The sequence below is a fragment of the Lutzomyia longipalpis genome, chromosome 3, assembly GCF_024334085.1.
Source record: "Lutzomyia longipalpis isolate SR_M1_2022 chromosome 3, ASM2433408v1".
NCBI lineage: Eukaryota > Metazoa > Arthropoda > Insecta > Diptera > Psychodidae > Lutzomyia > Lutzomyia longipalpis.
Window position 1 is genome coordinate 6,706,543 of NC_074709.1, and position 7,759 is coordinate 6,714,301.

Below are 7,759 nucleotides of genomic sequence, written 5' to 3' on the forward strand. Positions count from 1 at the left end.
GCCAATATGTATGATATATAGTAGCATAGGTATGCCCCAAGCCACACTTCAAACGACTCCCTGGCTCTGATACGAGCATATGTAGCACATGGACTAGAATTAATTCACTGAGTAGCTAATTGCGTATAATTTTACTACCGCTATCCTACATTATTATTATGTCTAACACTGCCTACATAAAATTCTCAAACGAACCGGGATTTAATTAAATTATTTCCTTAAAAATTTATCTAAATTTTAAGAGGAAAAATGGGAAAAATGCATTAAGAAAAATCATTGAACTTTCAACCTTTATATATTCTTCTCCATCTCACAATAGTAGGTAGATAGTGCTCATTTTCTATGTAGATTCAACCTGAGGCTTGACCTGAGGTAGGTGTATGTAACCCTTATCGATCTAAATTAACAAACATCAGCATTATGATGAGGGTGATGAGACATTCTTCCTTTTTTTTCCTCCTACTAAATAATGGGATTATTTTGTTATTAACCTGCTGGCCGCCAAGACCTTGGAGCTTCCTTAGAGCGCCAAGGTGGGGTCGTTGAACGACCCCAAGAAGGAAGTCGATTTTCTCATAAACTATAAAACCGGGAACTGTCGGGTCACTACCTTTAGACTCCTTATATAGTCCTCTTGCCCCTTGCATCACAAATTCGCCACCCGGAAACACGCAGAAGAAGATATTAGGGAAAAATATTTTTCACTCATTTTTCACACTTTCTTTGTGAGAAATTTGCCACGAAGTTGACCGCAACTGCTATTTTTTTTCACTACTTCCCCACATTCCCCTCACTTCCCGCACCGTGATAAATAGCAATATTTCTCGAATATTCTTTATTGTTTTGCACATTTATATGCTTCTAATTATGTTTTATGTTGTTTATGTTACTTATTCGCGATAATTCTGACACTGAGATGGTAAAGTGAGAAAGTAAACACAACCCTTCAACCCCCTTCAACCATATGATTTATGATGTGACTAACTTCATTCTAATAAATTTTCCGCAGCATGGCCGTTACACCAATTTTTGAATTCCCTTCTTCTACATTTTCCTTAATAACTTTTCTTGTGGTGGACGGATTTGGCTGAAATTTTTACACAACCTCCTCAGATAACCAAAGAACTTATTTCCAAAAGATGGGAATGGTATCTTTTATATTTATTAAGTTATAGCACGAAATATAGGGCTGGGGTCGTTCAACGACCCCGCTTGGCGGCCTAGAGGTTAAATTTAGTAGAGGATGCCCTATTTTCTTTTTAAAATTAAAAAGGGAAAAAATCAATTTTAATAATAGAGGAGAATTGTCCAAATACGGCACTGGGTCTGGTTTTATAAAGACTCAAAGGAGTCTATTCAGCTGAATATGGGAGTTGTCCTGGGCCAAGAGAACAATTTAACCCTCCGTATACTATGACGGGTAGGTGACCGACCCCAGAGCTAATTTTTGATTATTTGCGCCGTAGTTCTTAGAGGTATAGAACCAAGCTTCTGGAAATAAGTTCCTTGGTTATCTGAGAAGATCGTGTAAAAATTTGAGGACAAACAGACCACCAGAAAAAAAGTTAATAACAAAAATGTAAAAAGAGGGAATTCAAAAATTGATGTAACGGTCAAATTTATTAATTTTTTTCCTTCGCTTTGTCACTCTATGTCTCTTTCTAGACATTTCTAACCCAAAAAAAATCATTTCAAAAATCATCAAAAAATCCATTTAAAATTTATTTTTGTGTTATAAAATGGACAAAAGACTTCTTAGTAAGTATCAAGTAGTCTATTAATCCACATTTGATTGAAAGAATTTGCTTTTTTGAGAAAAATTCTATGGGGCGGTCAGCTACCCCAAATAGTAATGCGCGTAAGTGTTTTGGTCACAGTATACCCGGTTTAGTCGATTTCTTCACAAGATTTAATGATGGACAATCTAATGAAGTTAGATTCTCTTAGAACTCCAAGAGAATCAATTTGATTAGAATAAGTTCAATTTCTGACTTTTCTTTATTCTTTGAAGATGATTTCCAGAAATATTCATAAAAATCCAGCCAGTAGACTTTTCACAATAACAATGTGAGTCAAAGACGCTTGAAAAAAAAAAGATGGCGTCAACTTTCAAAAAGTAATGAATTCAATTCCTTTTAAAAACTCTTCTCATAAAGGAAAATTGATGAATATTTTTTCCTTGATAAGATATTTAATAGAGAATATCAGATTTCATTAAAAAAAGAACATAACAAGACAGCGCAAATCAATATTCAAGGATTAAAACGATTAAAATAATTGGAAATAAAAATTTGAGGTTAGGTGTTGAAAAATTTCAAAAAATTTGTTACACTTACACGACTTACACAGTACACCACAAATGACATAGTTGGCGTCTCTTGTTCCGCGAAATTTTATTTGTTAAATAGAGGATCCATAGAGGAAGTCCTTTGAAGAGAAAATAATCATACAAAGAGTCAACTTTGATCAGGAAATTAATAAAAACTTATCTAGAAAATGTACAAAAATGATTAAGCATAAAACAAAATATTTTTTTGATTAATTGAAAAATTTTTTTTTAAATTAAAAGAGTAATTTTCTAATCAAAAAGATTGAAAACTAAATTATTCTAGGGGAAATTAAAATTTTCAATATATAAATATCCTTATAGAAAGGCTTATTGAATATTTCTCTGTGATTTTATTACCCGGATTTCTCATTCAAATATTAGGGTTCAATTGGTTTGAATAAGTTTAGGTCAATCCTCTGAGAGTATTCAATACAATTGGAGTGGAAAGGTCATTTAGTATGTTCCATCAGAATTCCCACAGTTTGTGAGTCTCTATAGAACTACAGCCTCAGTCTTTACTATAAAGCATTATTTATATTGTATATATGTGAGTATTCATTGGGCTCTGCGCTTCGTACTGAACGGACGTATTTAGAGCTGTGACAAAATCTTTATTTTTCTTGCTAATCTTCGGATTTTTTCTTATTTTTTCTTGATTTTCTTTCAGAGGGATTTCTGCTGGGTATTGGGGGAATGGATATGGATATGGAGGGAGATGAGCGTAATGAGCATGCGCATTTAATCGAAGCCGCGGGAGAAAATGCGACTGGTGGGGGTATTGCCACTGGGGCAATCCCCAAGGAGAAAAGAGTGAGATCAGATGGGGAGACTGTGGCTAGAGTGAGAAAGTATGCTGAAGGAGCTGCAGCTCCATTTATTGTATACGTGCGTGCGAAAAACAAGAACAGCATGTCTATCTGTCGGGTCTCGGGTGCTCTCTTTGCGAAGTATGTGGGTATTGAAAACATTGATCCCGTGAATCGAGATAAACTTAAGGTAAATATGACTTCCAGGGATGATGCTAATAAGCTGGTTGAGGATAAAGATTTTTGCGAGAAAAACTTTGTTTATATACCAGCCAACAGGGCTGAAGTCAGCGGTAAGATCTTTATGAATGATTGTGAAGATACGAGTTGCTTTGTTTCTGAAGGCTATGGGATTCTCAATGGTGATACTAGGGAGATCAAAGTTGTTGATGCCCATCGACTCAAGAAGAAGGTCGTTGAAAATGATAAGACGAGGCTTACCTCTACACCTTTTGTACGCATTGTCTTTGCCGGTACCACCCTTCCTGATTACGTCATAGTCAACAAGCTGAGGATTCCAGTGCAAGCGTATGCTCCTAAGATTTTTGAATGTAACAACTGCTTAAGGTTGGGACATACAGAAGCCCGATGTGGTGCCAGGAAAAGATGTGAAAAATGTGGTTTAATCCATAACGAGGGAGAGGACTCAGTGGCGTGCACGGGAGAGGGCAGTTTTCGCTGCCCCAACTGCCGGTTGCTTTACGCGAACAAAGTTCATAAATGCCCTAAGATTAAGGATGTTAAGGATAGAGCGGTCACTCGGGCCATCACTAATAGGGATAATGAAAGAAATGGGCCGTCTAATAACGAATCCCGCAACGTGCCTCGTAGGCAGGAGAGGCGTAACAATGGACAGAAAGCAAGAGTCAACAATACAAATGAAGTCCAGAATATCCCTACGAAAAATCGTTTTGGGGCTCTCGGTGACCAAGATGAGGAGTCAGAAGTGGGCGAGATATATGACGTGTCGGAGACTGCGGATTCTGAGATGGACGAGGAAGAGTCCATGGATGAAGGGTGGCAAGGGGCAGCTGCTATGCCCCGCAAAAGGAAAAATAGTGATCGGCAAGACGATAACGCATGGTTTGGTTTGGCTGATGAGCAAGGTAGTGCGCGGGTCAAAAGGGGTAGACAAATTACTCCTCCAACGGCACCAGGACCCAAGAAGAAGTTGCCGCCGCCAGTGATGCCGAGAGATAGTGCTATGATGAGTGATATTTCGAACTTTGGGTGGAAGGATGTGGTGTTGCTGCTGTTAAGGAACTGTGGGATGAGTAAGAACTGTATTGCCATGATAGAAAACTTTGTACTTCCGTGTATTGAAAATATGTTAGGACAAATGCTGGTTAAAAAGCTGAAAAAGTCTCGTAAACGTCATGGATCTAGTCGTAACTAATGAACTTAGGGTCCTTCAGTGGAATATTAATGGAATCCGGTCTAAGCTTCAGGATATTAGTATTTTATGTAATCGTAAACGTGTTGATGTATTGCTACTTCAGGAAACTAAAATCACTCCTAGGTGTAATATCAGGATCCCTGGTTATAATCTCTTTAGAAATGATAGAACTAATTGGGGCGGAGGAGTTCTTGTGGGTGTGCATAGAAGGTTTAGGTCTACCCGTGTCGACCTACTTGATGAACTAAATACTGCAGCAGAGATGGTCGCTGTTTTGGTACACGTGAATGGTGGGGTCAATTTGTTTTGTTCTGTATATATCCCGCATACTTCCCCGATTAGATATGCGGATTTAAATAGAATATGGCATCCAGGCGTTGAAAAATACTTTATGGGTGGGGATTTCAATGCACATAATGTGCTTTGGGGCTCCTCTGTGACCGACGGTAGAGGTAGCACTCTGGGTGATTGGTGTGACGATAAGGATCTTGTAATTTTAAATGATGGGAGAATAACAAGAATAGCATGTCCCCCAGCAGCTGGTAGTGCTATAGATGTCTCGTTTATTTCTCGTGAATCGGGGCTCGACTGGACGTGGGAAGTTCTTGGTGATAGTCTGGGGAGTGATCACATTCCTATAATTGCAACTTGGTCTAGTCCTAACGGCAACATGTCTGCTAATATAGAGCCTCAGGTGACACAGTTTCGCGAAGCCCGTACGGATTGGAGGAAATACAGAGTATCAGTTTCCCGGGGTGTGGCTGCACTGAATGACCCTTCTGCAGAGGTACGCCTCCAAAAGTTCAATGATCTGCTGTTGTCTTCGGCCGCTGGTGCTCAAAATGTCAGGGGTTCGCCTAACTCCAATAGCAGAAGAAATGGGTCTTCTGTCTGTTTCAGGAATCAATGCTGGTTCGACGCCGAATGTGAAGCTGCGTGGAATAGAAGGGCTGATGCTTTCCATGTATTTTGTAACTCTGGAACGAGACAGGACTTCATTGTGTATAAGCGTTTGAACGCAGTTGCTAAGCGCCTGTTCCGTAGAAGGAGGACTGAGAGTTGGCGTACCAGATGTGAGGGGTTCTCAGATAGCACATCTCTGAGGGAACTGTGGAACATGGCTAAAGCCTTTAGAGGCCAAGCTAGAAGTTGTAGTCCGGGATTGAGTGTGGCGGAACTGACTGAATTTGCTGATAAATTGTCACCGCCCTTTGTTTGTAGGCCCTTTTCAGAACTGGTGCCGAATTGTGAACGGGTAGGCAATAGTGGGATTAGGTGGTGCGATTTCTCTGTACACGAACTCAGTGAGGCAATTGATGAAACTAAAAATAAAGCAGCTGGCAATGATGGGATCAAAGCTAGCCTCTTGAAAAACCTACCCAGGGAGGGAATTACATTTTTGCTTGGTCTGTTTAATGAATTTCTTACAAGTGCCGAAGTACCAGTTTCATGGCGTACAGCCAAAGTAGTCGCCGTTAAGAAACCAGGGAAGGATGGCAGTCTAATTTCACATTACAGGCCTATTTGTATTCTATCTTCTGTAAGAAAGATTTTTGAAAAAATGATTATGCGTAGGTTAGAGAATTGGGTTTCTTCAAATAGACTTATTCCACATTCACAAATGGGGTTTCGCAAAGGAATGGGTACCCTCAATTGTCTGGCCGATCTGCACGTTAAAATCCAATCTGCAGGGTCTGAAAAAAAGCCTCTAGGCTGTTTATTTCTTGATGTTGCGTCCGCATATGACGGTGTTTTGGTAGATTTACTTCTCCAGGACATGCTGACTGTGGGACTCCCTTTTAGCATCTGCGTCTTACTGAGTAACCTACTGGGGGAAAGAAAGCTTGATTTCTATTGTGGGAATAATAAAATTTTGTCTCGCACAGGGTACCTGGGTCTACCCCAAGGATCAGTCCTTTCCCCTATGTTCTATAATCTCTACGTAAGGGATATAGAAGAAATAATACCAGAGGGGTGTTTCATACTTCAGTACGCTGATGATATTGCTATTGGAATAGCACATAAAGATCCCTGCGTAATACAAGACAACTTGACATTGGCGTGCGAAAGGATTCAAAATTTTCTTAATAAGAGGGGGCTTTCCATCTCTATTCAAAAATCTGCTTTTGTCCTGTTCACGGGTAAACATAGACCTCCAACTATCTCCGTTCTATGCGATGGAGAAGTGATTCCCACAGTCAGGGAATTTAAATATCTGGGTGTCATATTTGACGCTAAGTGTAGGTGGGCCTTACATATTCGAAGTATTGTTGATAAATGCAATAAAAGAATAAACTTTTTGCGGGCCGTCTGCGGCCTGAAGTGGGGAGCGCATCCTACCATCCTTAAGATCCTCTATGTTACTACGATTCGGTCTGTACTGGAATATGGGTCCTTTGTTTTCAGAGGAGCCGCTAAGACGCATCTCATTAAATTGTACCGTATTCAGTGGCGAGCACTTAGGGTATGCCTCGGAGTAATGGTTTCCACTCATACGGGGTGTTTGGAAATTCTTGCGGGCTGTTGTCCTCTTCAGTGTAGGTATACTCAGCTATCAACGAGATTTCTAGTCAGGTGTGCTGATAGGCATCCTTCTCTCTTACATGAGTTGCGTAATTTGCGACGGCGGAAACCAAGCAACGCGTTGTGTGAACTTCTCGAAACTCTAGAGCAGGTGCAATGGTCAGATAACTGCGTGATGAGATACGACGCGTACACATATATCCAGCGACCCTCTTTTGTGGTCTGCCTTGAAATCTGGGATAGGTTGAGGGGTATCCCAAAAGATCTTTGGTTGGTGTATGCTAATGTCATGGCTTCTGATATTCTATCACGGTATGACAATAATACTCACATGGTGATATACACAGACGGGTCAAAAACGGATCGAGGGGTCGGCTCTGCTATCTGGGATAGTGGCCTGGACTACGAAGAATGGAGGGCGGTGAACCCTGTTTCCTCGGTTTTTACGGCTGAGCTAGTCGCCATTGATATGGCACTGCATAGGGCTTTAAGTGTTGAGGCGATTGGGTCTAAGGTAGCTGTAGTTACTGACTCTTTATCCAGTGTACTCGCTATAAAAAATTTCAAGCCCTCTCCGGATATGCCCTGCTTACTATCTAAGATATTTCTGGATATTAAAGCTCTAAATACAGGTGGGAGAGAAGTTCATTTTGTATGGGTGCCTTCGCATGTCGGAATTACTGGGAATGACAGAGTGGATTCGTT